Source organism: Leptodactylus fuscus, chromosome 6 (assembly GCF_031893055.1).
Source record: "Leptodactylus fuscus isolate aLepFus1 chromosome 6, aLepFus1.hap2, whole genome shotgun sequence".
In the NCBI taxonomy this organism is placed as follows: Eukaryota; Metazoa; Chordata; class Amphibia; order Anura; family Leptodactylidae; genus Leptodactylus; species Leptodactylus fuscus.
In genome coordinates, this window is record NC_134270.1 from 123,696,002 (window position 1) to 123,714,088 (window position 18,087).

The window sequence follows — 18,087 nt, forward strand, 5'->3', positions numbered from 1 at the left end:
AAACTAATGCAATTCCGCAGCTAAAATATGTGGACGAGGTTAACTAGAATCTCCTTCACTTTCCTGGTACTGTAAAACACAACGTTTTTTTCTGCTGCATTTCCACTTGAGGCCTTAGCCTGCTTTTTTGTTTTAGATTTTTTTTGCGTTTTTTTTTTTTTAGCCAAAACCAAGAGTAGCTTCAAAATGAATGGGGGATATATATAAGAAGTTCTTATACTTCTCCCTTCTGCTCAATCCACTTTGGCTTTAGCTTAAAAAACTGCAGCAAATGCAAGAAAAAAATGCATCTTTTTAACAACATGTGGCTTCTAGTATGTCTATCTGACCGGTAGCTATTCGATACTGCTCCACTCTTTGACGTCCCTCGTTGTCATAGATAGTAATTAGAGATGAGCGAGTGCTATTTGAAACTCCCGTTTCGAATAGCATGCACCCCATAGGAATGAATTGACGCAACTAGCACACAGGGGGTTAAGTGGCCGGCCACCGGCAAAGTCTGCGTGCCGGCCGCTTCCATTCATTCCTATGGGTGCGTGCTATTCGAAACGGCCGTTTCGAATAGTACTCCGCTCATCTCTAATAGTAATGTTAATAGTTTAATACAGTTATATATTTTTTCTTGTTTACAAAAAATGATTTTTCTTCTGTGATTCCTTTTCTCTTTCAATGTCTTAGGACTACTAAGATTCCCTGTTGGCTGTGAATGTAGTGTAGATAAGAATGTAAATTGTATTAAAATCACTATTTACAGATGTAACAAAGCTGATTGTGTCATTTAAGTGTTAATTCTGTAAGATTATCTAAATTCCTATGTATAACCACAGATACAAATATGGTGACTTACAAGAAATGACAAGATCAGCTCTGCTACATCTACATGCAAGAATGACTGCCTTATGTCACCCATGTGGTATAACATGTTTTTATGACTGTATACTTGTATAAGAAAGATTTCAGAATTAGATATGTTAAAACGTAAGGTTGAGGCCACACGTTGCGGAAATTATTGGACAGTTGATGTACGTTTGTTGTTGGGGTAAAATATCAAGTATGTTTTGGAGACTGAACAAGAGGGCTATATATCCATGTTCGTTAATATATCAATATAATGCAATATGGTTTAGGTTTAGTATTAAGATATTTACCAACATACTTTTTTGTTACGGTCTCATGCACACGACTGTGTATAGTGTTGGTGTGCTCGCCATGTTTTTCATGGCTTGTACTCTGAACCATTCATTTCTATGGCCCCATATACAAGACAGGAATAGGGCAGGTTCTATAACTGTCCATTCTGCAGTCTGACCACCGTGAATGGGGTCATGGAGTGGCGCACGGATGTCATGTCATGTGCCATTTAATCACAGCCTGGTTACGTGGTGTGCATGTAGTCTTGTAGCCTACGGTTGTGCGCCTATAGCCTTACAGATAGAAATGACAGCTATGTTGTAGATTTGAGATATGCCCTAAGTATATTTAACCAGATCTACCATATATATTCACTTTATATTGAATATCTCAGGTATCTGCACATAACATATGATAGAGAGGGAGACACTGAGTAAAGGTAAAGCCTGGGATCCTGGTTTCAACACACCGTGTTTGACAGCTCTCTACATAGGAAAAACTGGAAAATCTCTGTTTGTAGGTGTGGGAAAGCACACCCTGGATCATATGCTGCCTCAGATAGGATGGAACAATAGATAGATCCACTGTAATCTCCGTCTCTCCATAGAGATAAATCTAAGATATGTTCTTTTTGTTCTCTTGTAGATTTTTTTTTTCCTTTTCAGTTGAAAGCAAAGAAGGTTAACTGGTTATTAGAAGTTCTGACGGAGGTCCGATATAGTTTGGTTATTTGTAGGTGTGAGAATTGTTATACCATATGTATGAATGTGATATAAAATGTATAAAAATAAATGTATAAAATGTATTTTACTCCATTGGTTTATGTGTATTTATGGATCGCTATAGATGTATTGATAACTTAGGTCTGTACAGTTATGTGAACTTACGCACTTACCTGTCATCTGTGAATATGTCTATGTGTCTTTTATCTTGATATTTTACAATCTTTAGTTCCAAATAAAATCCTAATCCTATTCTAACATTCTACATAACTTCATTTAAGGTACAGATAGACTGGATAGTGTCAGACATCATAGGAATAGTAACAAAGGAAGAGAGGTAACATTTATATATTATGCCAAGACCTTCAACCTAGGGCTGGGTTCACACTGGGTATTTTGGTCAGGATTTTGAGGCCGTATCCACCTCAAAATCCTGACCAAAAAGGACGGTTCTCATTTAAATGAATGGAAGCCAGTCAGTTCTTTTTTACAGGAGTTGTTTGTTCCGGACATGCTCATTATTCAGGCAGAGTCACCTCACGAATCCGCCTGAAGACACTCCCTTCTCCAGACTAGGCCCATTCATCTGGAGCGGATTTTTTTTTTCAGCATCCTGAAATGCTGTGCCCTATGTTCCCATGATTTCAGCACTGTTGGAGGTTGACCATACAATGGTTAGGGTGGGGCAGCATGTCGTGACTTCTGGATATGGGATGAACCCCCACTCACTAGTATAGCGAGCAAAACTATGATCCAAATAAATAGACAATTTCTTGGGTGGTGAATGGCCACCAATATATTGAAACCACATGACTACAACAATCACAGTAGGAGTCAGGTGAGAAGCTAGGGGAGTGTATATTGGGATTCTTGGATACTGTGACATCCCCCAGCTACCTGCAATCAAGAGGCCTTTCTAGGAAAACCAGTCCACTTTAAGGTACCAATGATCCTCCTTAAGATCTTCACTCCAAGCCTCCACTATCTTACCATTAACACATCCTTTAGACTGGCTATCACAGCTAAGCCTGTTCATCACCATTAAGTATGACAACTTCTATTAACCCCTTCCCAACATCCAGTGTGCTATCAGGACAGATGTTGATATTTAAATGTGGCGGATACTCAGGAGCTAAAAGGGAACATCAAATAAAAGCCGTAGCCATGCACATTGAATGGGGGCATGAGCATAATCTTGATAAAATAGAGGTTTTATTCTAGTAGAGGAGAACATGGAAAAGACCAGGACACATAATGGATGTCATATACAAAGAAGGGGATCCAGTGACTTACTTCTAGAAACAGTATATATAATGGAGATCATAGAAAGGGAAAGCAGCAAGAAACCATACACCTGATGGTGACCAATACAGTGCAGTCTCCATGTTGAAATATCTTTCCCTCTACTCCCAGGCTACATCTCTCTCCCCAGCATTACAATCTCTAGTACACGTGTTCTAGATCCACCACATTCAGCAAAGTAACATGTATTAATCCATGAAGTGTCAGCCATGTCTGCTGTGTGTGAGGCAGATATATGGACAATGGAGGAGCACACACTCTGTGAGGCAAAAACTATTCCTTATGTGAGGTAGAAAACACCACACTAACCTCCTACCATGCTGTAATGTGAATGAATGCAGCGTGTGAACATTGGGGTAACTAAAGTCTTGGGGGCCCTGGTGCAAACTTGGGTGCTGCAGCTGTATCTCAGATACTTGAAAGGAATACAGCTTTAGAATCCACTGTATGTAAATAATATTGGTAGCTGCATGCCCTGGGAAATGGTTGATCTGCGAAGTTCTAACAGTCTAAGACAGGGGTCCTCAAACTTTTTAAACAGTGGGCCAGTTCACTGTCCCTCGGACCATTGGAGGGCCGAAATATAGTTTAAAGGAATTCTACCATTAAAATCACATTTTTTTTCTCGATAACACGTAGGAATAGCCTTAAGGCTATTCTTCTCCTACCTTTAAATGTCTTTCTTAAGGCTATTCCTATGTGTTATTGAGAAAAAATGGAGGTGAATGCAACCGTGGGGTGGAGGGGGACACTCAATTTTCAATCTCAGGAGGCGTTCACACTTGTGCTCGGTGTCTGGTGTCTGCATTCCGTCGGGTTTCCATCTTCAGTCCCAGAGAAACTGGACAGGGTACGGAAACCCGGCAGTCACCTTTATAACCCATTCAATTGAATGGGTTTGTAAAGGTGACCACCAGTATCCACCTGTGGCCTGTCCGCGGGGAAACCGTTTTTTTTAGCCGGACACAAAGTCAGACGTGCAGGACTTTATGTCCGGCTAAAAAAAAAACGGTTTCCCCGTAGACAGGCCACAGGCGGACATACATGCGGTGACAGGTGGACATCAGAGGCAGAGCAGGTCGCACAGACATCAGGAGCGGTGCCCTCCAATAGGTAAAGTGAAGTGCGCTCCATGGCCTGGCCCAAACTCCCCGGGAGCTTCATTATAAATGCATGCCTGCCGGCGTTGTCCGCGGGCCGGACAGAAGTGCTTGACGGGTCGCAGTTTGAGGACCCCTGGTCTAAAAGATCTAAGAGATGAGTGGGGTCTAGCTGCCAGGGCCCCTGCTGATCAACTCTTTGAAGGTACTGTAGTGCTATTGTGAGCGCTGTGACTCCTTCGCTATTTACATTGCACAGTATCTGTTTTTTAATCACCATGCAATGTTATTACAACCTGTAGTAATAGTGCACGGCTGCTATAAAACAGATGGTGAGTGATTTGAATAGTGAAAGGGCCCACACAGTATAATATGCTCCACAGTGGCTTCCACATAGTATATTATGCTGTATAGTGGCCCCCACACAGTTCAATATGTTGTGTACGCTTAGTACTTTGGAAGAATTTCAAAAAACAGAAGAGGTACATATGTAAATTCCACTCCTGGTTGTGGCTTAGAAATCCTGATACAGAATACAAAAAAGACTGTTGTGTGAAAGGGGCCTTAGGTAGTGTTCACACTTCCATTAGCAGGACTTTAGCATTAATGGTATGACTTTATGAAATTTCAAATTCCCTGGTTATCCTTTAGGTAGGTAGGGTCTATTAACAGAATACAGACTTCAATCAATATCCTTCATTGTGGCTGTGTACATTTTGCACAGAGTTTGACTCACTGCTGAAGTCTGTAAAGTTATGTTTTTACCGTAGCCCAATATAGACCCGACCAGGGCAGTACATAGTCGTGTAGCTATTGGGTGTGCAGATGTAGCACTTGTTACTGGACCCTGGAGCCTATGGGGTTTAGCTAAAGTTAGAGCAGATGTAGCACTTGTTACTGGACCCTGGAGCCTACGGGGTTTATCTAAAGTGGGTGCAGATGTAGCACTTGTTACTGGGCTCTGGAGCCTACGGGGTTTATCTAAAGTGGGTGCAGATGTAGCACTTGTTACTGGGCTCTGGAGCCTACGGGGTTTATCTAAAGTGGGTGCAGATGTAGCACTTGTTACTGGGCCCTGGAGCCTGAGGGTGACCAAAGCCCTCTCCATGATATAAGAAGACACCAATATTAAAGATAGCACATGTGGCCCGATACAGATTTTGCTTTGTGGCCCATAAGCTTTATGTTACGCCCCTGCTGTAAATAGGACATAAGATATAGGTTGATAGGTTGATGGACATTATCATGAACTCAGGGTAACTGACAATCTGGAGTCCAAATATTTCTGATTGAAGACATAACCCCCCCACCACCACCAGACACTAGTAAGACAATAATATCCAAAAATAAATTTGGGAAGCTGCATGTTTGTCCTCAAGTGAGGAAAGTGAATATCTAATACAGATGAAAAGAAGATAATTAGTTGTATCATCATAATTTGCATCAAATGACTTGTTACATGAATTGTTTTATATTATTTAATTAATAGAGATGAGCGAACACTAAAATGTTCGAGGTTCGAAATTCGATTCGAACAGCCGCTCACTGTTCGAGTGTTCGAATGGGTTTCGAACCCCATTATAGTCTATGGGGAACATAAACTCGTTAAGGGGGAAACCCAAATTCGTGTCTGGAGGGTCACCAAGTCCACTATGACACCCCAGGAAATGATACCAACACCCTGGAATGACACTGGGACAGCAGGGGAAGCATGTCTGGGGGCATAAAAGTCACTTTATTTCATGGAAATCCCTGTCAGTTTGCGATTTTCGCAAGCTAACTTTTCCCCATAGAAATGCATTGGCCAGTGCTGATTGGCCAGAGTACGGAACTCGACCAATCAGCGCTGGCTCTGCTGGAGGAGGCGGAGTCTAAGATCGCTCCACACCAGTCTCCATTCAGGTCCGACCTTAGACTCCGCCTCCTCCCGCAGAGCCAGCGCTGATTGGCCGAAGGCTGGCCTATGCATTCCTATGCGAATGCAGAGACTTAGCAGTGCTGAGTCAGTTTTGCTCAACTACACATCTGATGCACACTCGGCACTGCTACATCAGATGTAGCAATCTGATGTAGCAGAGCCGAGGGTGCACTAGCGCTGGCTCTGCTGGAAGAGGCGGAGTCTAAGGTCGGACCTGAATGGAGACTGGTGTGGAGCGATCTTAGACTCCGCCTCCTCCAGCAGAGCCAGCGCTGATTGGCCGAATTCCGTACTCTGGCCAATCAGCGCTGGCCAATGCATTCTATTAGCCCGATGAAGTAGAGCTGAATGTGTGTGCTTAGCACACACATTCAGCTCTACTTCATCAGGCTAATAGAATGCATTGGCCAATCAGCGCTGGCCAATGCATTCTATTAGCTTGATGAAGCAGAGTGTGCACAAGGGTTCAAGCGCACCCTCGGCTCTGATGTAGCAGAGCCGAGGGTGCACAAGAGTTCAAGTGCACCCTCGGCTCTCCTACATCAGAGCCGAGGGTGCGCTTGAACCCTTGTGCAGCCTCGGCTCTGCTACATCAGAGCCGAGGGTGCGCTTGAACCCTTGTGCACACTCTGCTTCATCAAGCTAATAGAGTGCATTGGCCAGCGCTGATTGGCCAGAGTACGGAATTCGGCCAATCAGCGCTGGCCAATGCATCCCTATGGGAAAAAGTTTATCTCACAAAAATCATAATTACACACCCGATAGAGCCCCAAAAAGTTATTTTTAATAACATTCCCCCCTAAATAAAGGTTATCCCTAGCTATCCCTGCCTGTACAGCTATCCCTGTCTCATAGTCACAAAGTTCACATTCTCATATGACCCGGATTTGAAATCCACTATTCGTCTAAAATGGAGGTCACCTGATTTCGGCAGCCAATGACTTTTTCCAATTTTTTTCAATGCCCCCGGTGTCGTAGTTCCTGTCCCACCTCCCCTGCGCTGTTATTGGTGCAAAAAAGGCGCCAGGGAAGGTGGGAGGGGAATCGAATTTTGGCGCACTTTACCACGCGGTGTTCGATTCGATTCGAACATGGCGAACACCCTGATATCCGATCGAACATGTGTTCGATAGAACACTGTTCGCTCATCTCTATTAATTAACATTCAAGTTTATTTGATTGAGTTAATTATTCTGTGTCCTAAAACGATTATCCCGTACACAGGTATTAATGATTCACAAGCCAGGAAGCTCAAGTAACAGGAACCGAAGGAATGCGGCATTCTGGAAAATTACCGTGTTCAGTATATCATTCTGCAAAATGATAGCTTCTTATCAGGAACCAGGATATGAGTCCACAAACAAAAATTTATTTTATTGCCCACTGACTCCAAGAAAAATAAAAATGTATCTGTCAGCTTATAGTATTTGTTCCAGGTTAGAACAAATGGCTGTTGTCTTTTGGAGATAGCACTACACCTGTCCACAAAATGTTTCGGGTATTGCAGCTCAGCTTTATTGAAGTGCAAGGGGCTGAGTAGCGGTATCACATCTGACTGGTTCAGTGGGGTAACTAGGAATGGTGGGGCCCCGTGGTGAACTTTCGACATAACCCCCCCCCCCCCCCCCCGACTGACACCAAAGACCTCGACCGACCGACCCCCCCCCCCCCCCCCCCGCATTCCTGCGTGCTCTATTATGCCCCGTATTGGCCCCTGAACACAGTATTGTGCCCCATACTGGCCCCTGAACACAGTATTATACCCCATAGTGGCCCCTGTACACAGTATTGTGCCCCATAGTGGCCCCTGCACATACTATTATGCCCCATTGCAGACCCTGAACACAGTATTATGCCCCATAATGAACTCCCATGAACAATTATTATACTCTGGGGTCTTTTCAGCCCCCAGAGTATAATAATCGGAGACCGAGGGGGGGGGGGGGAACAAACATAAAAAACACTGTCACTTACCTATCCCCGACTCTGCTGCAGTCTTCGGTGGTGTCGGACATCTTCAATGAAGTCAGGACATCACATGACCTGGGAAGCAGGTCCTGGTCAAGTGACGTCAGGGACGTCACACAACTAGGCCCGATGCTTGTATGGAGCGCGGAGAGGTAAGTAACTGTGTTTTTTATGTTCTCTTACCTCTCCCGGGCCTCCGATCATTATACTCGGTGGTCTGAAAAGACCCCCGAGGCTGATCACCAGATGAATAGGACTGATCAGCAGATGAATGGGACCGATCAGGAGATGAATGGGGCTTATCATCAGTCTTGCACTTCCGATTCTGCAACAAGATCGGGCAGGGTGCTTATTTTTTCTGTGTCTTACTTTGATTTCTGCCTCCCATTGAGAACAATAGGAGGCAGCGTCAAGGTGGAATTCGGCTCTGATTTTAGGGTAGAATCAGCGTCAAATTCCAATGAACATATCCTAAAGAAGATCTTTCACCACTTCAGTCAACTTCAGCTCTTTGCATCCTTTGGCTGCATTCACACAGAGTAACGCCAGGCGTCATTTGTGTGTAATTTGTGTGTCTTTTACGGCCGTCATAAAACGTTTACATAGAGTTCTATAGGAAAAGACGCCCGTCATTTACGGCCGTCATTTACGGCCGTCATTGTAATGACGGCCGTAAATTACGGACGTCTTTTCCTATAGAACTCTATGTAAACGTTTTATGACGGCCGTAAAAGACACACAAATTACACACAAATGACGCCTGGCGTTACTCTGTGTGAATGCAGCCGTTGATTGATACTATTTCATTAATTCTGTCATTTTATTTTTCTCTAGCTCCCACCTTTCCTGAGCAATCAGTGCATATCAGTGCCTGATATTATAATTAGTATCTACTTTGGAATTGAATCATGTATGAAGGCTATTGTACTTTGTATTGAACATTAAGTAGGCCATTGCGCTGTGTGTTATGCTCAAGACTTTCCATCCAATAACCTGCAGCAAAAACAACCAATTTCATGTGTATTTTGCTGCAGTAGCTTTTATAGGAAAACATTGCTGCTGCACAGGGACATATTAGGTGAACCTATGCTGTTATAAATGCCTGCCACAAATGTCCCTTCATGTCCACTGCCACAAATGTCCCAAATGGATCAAGAGTGTCAGCTGTCCCTAGATATGCCTTCAGGGTGCCCAACACAGAGCAGCGGGCCTGGTGCTTGAAGAGGTCCCAAGGATTTTCCACCACATAAAACACCAATTTTATAAATGGCACATGGCAGATGGGTGCCTTTTACTGATTTTACTTTAGGATCCAGTTACGCCTCTTAAGATCTCTTATTCTAGGCTGTTCCACTTCTAGGTAAACATCACGACTTGCACTTTCTTGTCATGCTAGATAATAAATGTGTCAAGAAGAGAATTACATTAGCATATGCACTAGAATAATCTCCGAATATTATTTCCAATTGTAAACTTTTAATCTGCAACAGTGATTGACAATATAAATATCAAGGAAGATCTGTTAACAAGTGAACTGTCTGTAAGGATGCCAAGAGGAAGCTCAACATGAAAGATTTATATCACATTTACTCTCAATGAAATCACCAGCACAAGTTATTACATTTAGTCATGTTACAACCTAGAAGCGATCAGAATCCCACAAAGGGAAAACATGCTTTCCCTACAGTGGCCACTAAAGGTGAAATGTGGTATTGCATAAAAACACTAAAATGAATGCGTCACCATGTAATATATAGCACACGCAGGACTTTGTAATCGTGAAAAAAACAAAAAACGGATTCCAGACATAGAGGCTGCATATGGACACCGGCAGTCACCTTTAAAAACCCATACACATAAATGGGTTTTAAAGCTGACCACCGGCAAGCTGTCCCCTGTTTCCCCAGAGTTTAGAATGGAAACCCCAGGACGGACAGTGGCGGTAGTGTGAACGCACGCTTACAGAGGAAAGGAACAAGGAGTCTAACTCCTTGAGAAACAATATGGCTAACAATGGTAGTTGCTACTTTCTATTACAGACACAGAAGGAATTATATTTTCTTTGATATGTCTAGGCATCACCAACCGAAAAGCAATATAATATTCTCCCACACTTGTAAGAGAGTAACTTCACCTCCCAGTAAATAATAAAAGATGTTCCCACATTGCATAAACAGTTTCTCCAGGGTGAGGGAAAGATGAAGTCATGGTATTAATCCAACGTGTAACGCTGGCCAAACTGGATCTGCCAGGTCTTGGATTGCATCTACAATCTGACATAAATAATACATTGTATGACTAAATCTCACTGTTGACTCCTGTTTATTTATAAACCAGTTCATATTCTTCATTTCCCCAGAAACCACACCACTAAAATGGATTATTTACATAGAATTTCACAACACAAAGTTCACTGATTTATAATAGGATGAAAAGTTTTACAATTTTGCTATATAGTTTCTGCATCAGTTCTTTGTGGTTTTCAATATCTCTGCTTGCTGCAATAGAAACTTGCATTGTTTGCTTCCAGTGATGCATGCACATGAGTTACCACTATATAGGCCCACCTCCTATATGGTGCCACTATATCAGTCCCGGGCCACTAATGGTTACTTGCAGGTTCGCTGACCACTCTGTAAATTGCAAACCAGACTTCACTTGCCAAACCAGCCATACTGCTTCCCTCTCAGTGCCTCTAGTGTTCTTACATCTTATGATCTGGACTGCCTAGGAGCCAATCCTGGAGATTAAGGCACAGAGAAACAGATGAAGCTGTGGCTCCAATTGGATGGGTCAGAAATGGTACAAAGCTCCCTATTGCTGGCTAGCTGAATCATGACATCACCAGAGGATGCAGATCTGAGTTGAACACATACGCGGCTGAAGCAAGGAGCTGTCACAGGTCAGCTCCTTGCTTCACCGCTGCCGCCAGCTACTGGCTTGTAGACGCGATGTGATGACGTCTACAACTGTGTCAGCGAGAGAGAGGAGCGCAGAGAGCGGCGAGGGAGCGAAGGAGAAGGTAAGTGTAATGTGTACACTAAGGTGGAACGTGAAACTGGGGGCAGATGAAGGAGAGGATGGCATGACACTGGGGGCAGAGATGTGGGGACATGAATCTGGGGGCAGAGATGGAGGGCACATGAATCTGGCGGCAGAGATGGAGGGGACATGAATCTGGGGGCAGAGATGTGGGGACATGAATCTGGGGGCAGAGATGGAGAGGACATGAATCTGGGGGCAGAGATGGAGGGGACATGAATCTGGGGGCAGAGATGTGGGGACATGAATCTGGGGGCAGAGATGGAGAGGACATGAATCTGGGGGCAGAGATGGGGGGACATGAATCTGGGGGCAGAGATGGAGAGGACATGAATCTGGGGGCAGAGATGGAGAGGACATGAATCTGGGGGCAGAGATGGAGAGGACATGAATCTGGGAGCAGAGATGGAGGGGACATGAATCTGGGGGCAGAGATGGAGGGGACATGAATCTGGGGGCAGAGATGGAGGGGACATGAATCTGGGGGCAGAGAAGGGGGACATGAATCTGGGGGTAGAGATGGAGGGAACATGAATCTGGGGGCAGAGATGGAGGGGACATGAATCTGGGGCAGAGATGGGGGAATATGAATCTGGGGGCAGAGATGGAAGGGATATGAATGTGGGGGAAGAGATGGAGGGCACTTGAATCTGGGGGCAGAGATGGGGGGCATGAATCTGGGGGCAGAGATGGAGGGGACATGAATCTGGGGGCAGAGATGGAGGGGACATGAATCTGGGGGCAGAGATGGGGGGACAAGAAACTGGAGGCAGAGATGGGGGGACAGGAAACAGAGGGCAGAGATGGGAAACATGAATCTGGGGGCAGAGATGGGGGACAAGAATCTGGGGGCAGAGATGGGGGACATGAATCTGGGGGCAGAGATGGAGGGGACATGAATCTGGGGGCAGAGATGGGGGGACAAGAAACTGGAGGCAGAGATGGGGGGACAGGAAACAGAGGGCAGAGATGGGAAACATGAATCTGGGGGCAGAGATGGGGGACAAGAATCTGGGGGCAGAGATGGGGGACATGAATCCGGGGACAGAGATGGAGGGACATGAAACTGGGGGCAGAGATGGGGGACATGAATCTGGGGGCAGAGATGGAGGGGACATGAAACTGGGGGCAGATGAGGGGTGTATATGAAAATGGGGGAGAGATAGAGGGGGGACATATAATTTACGGGTGACTGTAGGAGGATTATACTGTGTGCGGGCACATGAAAAATTAATGAGTGGGCGGAGTCAACACAAAAGTGGGCGGGGCTAAAGCTTCAGATTCAGATTTCCAGATTCAGTTTCCGCACATTTTGTCCCTCTTTCGGTTCTTCAAAAGTTGGGAGGTATGAGTCCTACATTTGCTGTCTTGCAATTCCAGGCTGCCCCACAGGCGGACTTCTTCACCGTTTCTCCCCTTTCTTCCCGATGATGATGTCACTTACATTATGCCTGCAGCAGTGGCGTAACAAGTGTGTTGTAGGCCCAGGTGCAACATGCCAGGGCCCCTTTTCATTTACAATATGTATAGCGGTTAGGGAATCAGGCTTTTCCCGACAGCTGTCATAGTGGTACCAGGCCCCGTCCATCTCCAGCTGGCTGCAGGCCCTGTACCTTGCTGGGCCCGGTCGCAAATGCACTCCCTGCGACCATGATCATTACGCCGTAGCATGTAGCTCTCTGTTGACTCAAGACCAGAACAGAAGGGCAGTGAGGAAAGGTGAGTATTAGGCCCATTTCACATCTGCATTTGGGATTCTGTTCAGGGAGTCCTCTTGGACTCCTGAACGGAAACCTATACCCATAGAAAAGTGGTTACCTGGGAAAACACGCAGACTCCATATACTATAACGGGGTCCGTATGGTTTCCGTTCGGTTTCTGCACTGTTTCTGTATTTATGTACTGCTGCTAAAATTGCTAAGTAAAATTATAAGTATGGCAATACTTATTGCCATACATTGGAAGAATGAACTTGCCTACGGGGCCTGCATTGATAGCTCCGATGAAAGATGTCCGCAGTCTGGAATTTTTTGACTGCCTCCCTTATTCACACGGTGGAGGCCTTCGATTCTATCTGGTCTCACTGGGACACTTAGTATACCTTGCGGGGTCTCCCACACTTACCGCCCCTCCACCCCCTTTTCCCTTCTTTTACGTTGTCTCCCCTGTGTCCTTGGTGTTACCTGTTAATCCTCTTTTACATTGCCTCCTATCTATGCTTGTTTTTTGATGGCACCCGTAACGCTATGCTATGTTTTTGAATGCTTTTATCTTGTAATTTTTCTTTATTTGAAAAATTCAATAAAAAAAAATACAGTTTAAAAAAAAAATGTCCAGGCAGCTATACATGTATAAAAGTAAATGGAATACAGAAGGACAGATACAGTAGGCTCTTCATCAATGGAAAGCAGACACACCAGAATGAACTGCATCCCCAAAAGAAAGCAGACACCCCCTAAAGAATCTGACTTTGATATTAAAGGGAGCAGGGTGCAGCATGGACTGTGTGTGAGGGGGATGTGGGGTGCATGGTGGACTGTGTGTGGGGGGATGTGGGGTGCAGGGTAGACTGTGGGGGGGAAGTGGGATGCAGGGTGTACTTTGTGTGGAGGAGAGATGTGGGGTGCAGGGTGGACTGTGTGTGGGGGGATGTGGGGTGCAGGGTAGACTGTGGGGGGGAAGTGGGGTGCAGGGTGTACTTTGTGTGGAGGAGAGATGTGGGGTGCAGGGTGGACTGTGTGTTGGGGGAGAGATGTGGAGTGCAGGGTGGACTATATGTGTGGGGAGAGATGTGGGGTGCAGGGTTTACTGTGGTCAGAAGAGAGTTGTGGGGTGCAGGGTGTACTTTGTGTGGAGGAGAGATGTGGGGTGCAGGGTAAACTGTGTGTTGGGGGAGAGATGTGGAGTGCAGGGTGGACTATGTGTGTGGGGAGAGATGTGGGGTGCAGGGTTTACTGTGGTCAGGAGAGAGATGTGGGGTGCATGAATGTACTGTGGGGGGAGAAAAATGGATGGGAATGGGCAGAGTCAATTTAGATGTGGGTGGAACTAAATTTGCCATGCCCACATTTTGCCCCTCTTTCTGTATTTTAAAAGTTGGGAGGTATGCATACATTATTATTGAGGCTGACCAGCTGCAATAGTAATATTAGGCTCCTGGCTGTCACAGAAACAGGATGGCTCCCGCAATCGCGCCGAATGGGAGTCCTCCTGCAACAACAAAGGTATGGGGCCGGTGGGGACTATTTTTACACTTATGGGAAGTTTTGAAGTAGTAATTCCTGCGATCAGAGTAGACTTTGATTGCGGGCTTTAGCTCCAGGTTTCCACTGTACGTTACACTGTAAGGGTCCACACATCGTCCCTGTTTCTCTACGCACAATCCCACCACCACTACCAAAACACCTCACCTTTGGACTATGAGACGCACCCCCATTTTCCTCCCAAATTTTTTTGGGGGAAAGTGCGTCTTATAGTCCTAAAAATATGGTATATATAATGTATATAATTCAGATGCATATGTTAGAAATAGATTAACATCTGAGTAGTATTCTAGAAAATGATGTTGTGCACTTAAAGTAATAGGTAAATATAAAAGAATACATAGTAGTACATTAGCTGCCAAAAATCATGCTCAATTTAACTTCCTCCTTCCATGTAGCTTAAACAAATTCTATAGAAAAGGGTAATCCCAACCTCAGACGTACAGTATTGCACAGCTTGCAGTGACAGTCCAGACCAGTAGATGGTGCTGCAGAGCACATTCAGGTCATTATGAGCTGATTTGATCATAAAGGATCTATAGTAAACTTCTCAGACTATGCAGCACATTTAGGAAAGGGTCATTTTGTTACAAATTCTAGAGCAGATTTTACCCCCAACATGTAGAGGACTGCTCAAAATGATATGTAAGGCAGTATCAATAGGCGATGCTCATCTGATATTTACAATATCTTCCTCAATATTTGCTGCTTTGCAATACTTATGCCAAACTGGGTTTAGGTCCCTCAGTCTTCGCCCTTACCCTTTCCCCATAAGATAGTCGTAACTAACAGGAGCATAGCATGTCTGACACTTGTTGGTCAAGAAATATATACTCACACACGTGTCACAATGGATCACATAGTAACTAAAAAGAGTCTTTTGGGTCCTTGTACATGATCAGTCTCTTTAGATAACTAACAAGCACACAGGCCACAACTGTCCATCTGCCCAGCCTCAAGTAGAATAACAAACTGTGACACACTGCAGAAGTGCAGCTTATACTCTTAATGGGGACAAGCGATTGAGCAGGCGCTGTTGGAGGCAGGTAAAGCAAACTCACTGAGGCAGGTTACACATCAGGGAGAGAGTGTGCCTACATAGGCAGTACGGAGACTTACAAGTCATTTCTGCTCCGCTAGGGATTCTGGGTAAAAAATATGCAAATCTATTCTCCAGGATATAATTAGGAGAACAGTGCACTCTGTACACCACCCTATAGAGGGCAGCATCCTTAACATCATGCATGACTCAGTTAAAAAGTCTTTTAATCATGATGTGGATTTAATTGCCAAATTAGTATTTCCATTCCAAAAGGAACAGATTCCCAGCTATGGACAGCGCTGTTTCGGCCTATTGGGCCATCCTCAGCATAGCGTAGGGATACTGATTTGGCAGAGTGAGAGACTATAGAGGTAGGTAGGTAGGTAGGTTAGTGTTACAGTTCAAGGAAATTTTTAGCATGAAAAAAACGGAATAAAAATTGTACATCCACACTTTTAGACCCTTGCTATAAAATTAAAATGGGAGAATTTTTTTTTATCATCTCCTATAGGCAAAATTATTACCAGGATAAATTCTGTACTGAGCTGCGTGTCTTATCAGGAGATCTCTCTCCATTCCTGGACATTTACACCAGCTCTGTCACCAGATCTGCCATTACTTACTGATGCCTATTCATCTCACACCTATCATATTCCATACTGTACTGCTACTGCTGGTACTGATGCAGCTACTGCTACCCCTGATGACCATTTTTTGATTCCTCTTCCAGTGTACATTGGGTTTATAAACAGTGCCCCTTAGGGATAACAGAGATCATTCTTGAACCCGTTGTTTAAAAGCCATTGCTACTTCTTATACCACCTTATATGTGTAAACACCAGCAGGTATTTAACTATGACTTAGCACCCCACGTGGATTGGAAAAACATCAGAGAATTACCACTTGCTGTTACACACGCTGTGTTCATTTTGAATGGATTTATTTCTAAATAAAGAGCAATTGTTTTATGGATAGCTGAGTGTTGACATCCCTTTGTGAACTTTGACCAGAAGCATTCGGAACCCAAAAAATGCATATTTTTTCGGCAGTTTTTTCTTTTTTTTTTAATTTTAAAAAGCATAAAAATCTGTGTGGTTTATTGTTAAAAAACAAATAGCAGCCCCATTTACCTACAGCCTTATATGTTGCTGATCCTTTCACATTACTAATGCTGTCTTGGTACATTAAAGTGCTTAAAATGGGCTGAGTACAGTTTTAGGAGACCTCAGAGTATCATACATGAGTTTTCAGGGCACTTGGCTTTATGATTATGATACGGAATCGAATTTGGTGACCAAATCAATCAAATTGGCCTGTAAACAAACTTTGGGAAAATTGCTCTAAGAGAACAACCTCTCTCTTCAGATCCACATAGGCCCATGTCAACCATCTACAAATTCCTGGACACTCCATAAGAATGGGCAACTCTTTCCAGTGTGTGTGAAAAGAATTTTATAGTGACCCAACACAGTATAATATTCTCCACAGTGACCTCCACACAGTATAATATGCTCCACAATGGCTTCCATGAATATTCATGGTTCATTTCAGTGCCATTATTGAACTCTAGGGTCTCTTCAGATATAATAAGTGGATGCCCAGGGCAGGTGAATAAAAATAACAAACACTTATACTTATCTTGCCTCAACTTCTTGGGCAACCTTGCCGCATCCATCTGTCTCCAACATCCTCTTCGTTCCTCTCTGGCCTGCAGTTGACATGATTGGTCCTCAGTGGTAACGTGGGAAGTGTGATGTCACTAGCAAGCCGGAAGAGCCCGAAGAGGATGGTGAAAACTATTGGAAGTCCAGGAGAAGTGAGTAAAAGTGTTTGTTATTTTTACTCATTTCTCTTGGGCAGACTTCTATTGGAAAGGGTCCGACAGCATGTACATACATCACATGACACTGGGACCCTTTCCATTAACAATATGTATAGTGGAACCAAGATTTACCAAACTGCTAACATGGTGTTGCAGGGCCCTGGCCATCTCTAGCTGGATGTGGACCCCCGGCCCAGTGATGGATGCACCCCATGCGACCACAATCGTTACGCCACTGCACTGCAGATTTGATTCTGCAGTGCACGAATGGGATTTGTGGATATCCCATCCACTACACTTAAATTATACTTCTTGCTGGGTTAGCCATGTCAATTTTATACCAGTTTTCATGATGGATGGATGCAACATGTGTCCCTGGGCTAAAGTTGGATTTGGTTATGCTAGGCTCCCTTTAAAAAATTGATTGGTCAGACCACCTCTATAAGAATATCTGCAGTATTCAAGGGGTGTCTTATGATGTTCTGTAGCAGCTTGGATACAGAACTGTAGATGTAAAACCTCTTGTTTAAGACAGAGTAGGCTGTAAGTGTCAGTCAATCAATGGTTAACATAAGATAACTTTCTATGCCAGCTGTGGCAGAAGTATTCTTTATGGAAAGATAAGGAGTGCTCATGTTATTTCACTCACCTCTATCAATTTGTCAGATTTTAACATTAAATTGTGAAGTTCATACAGATATTATTTTACGTTTGTGTATAATATATATATTATTCTCTATTCAATGTCTACAAATAGCCATGAAAGAAATCTCTGAT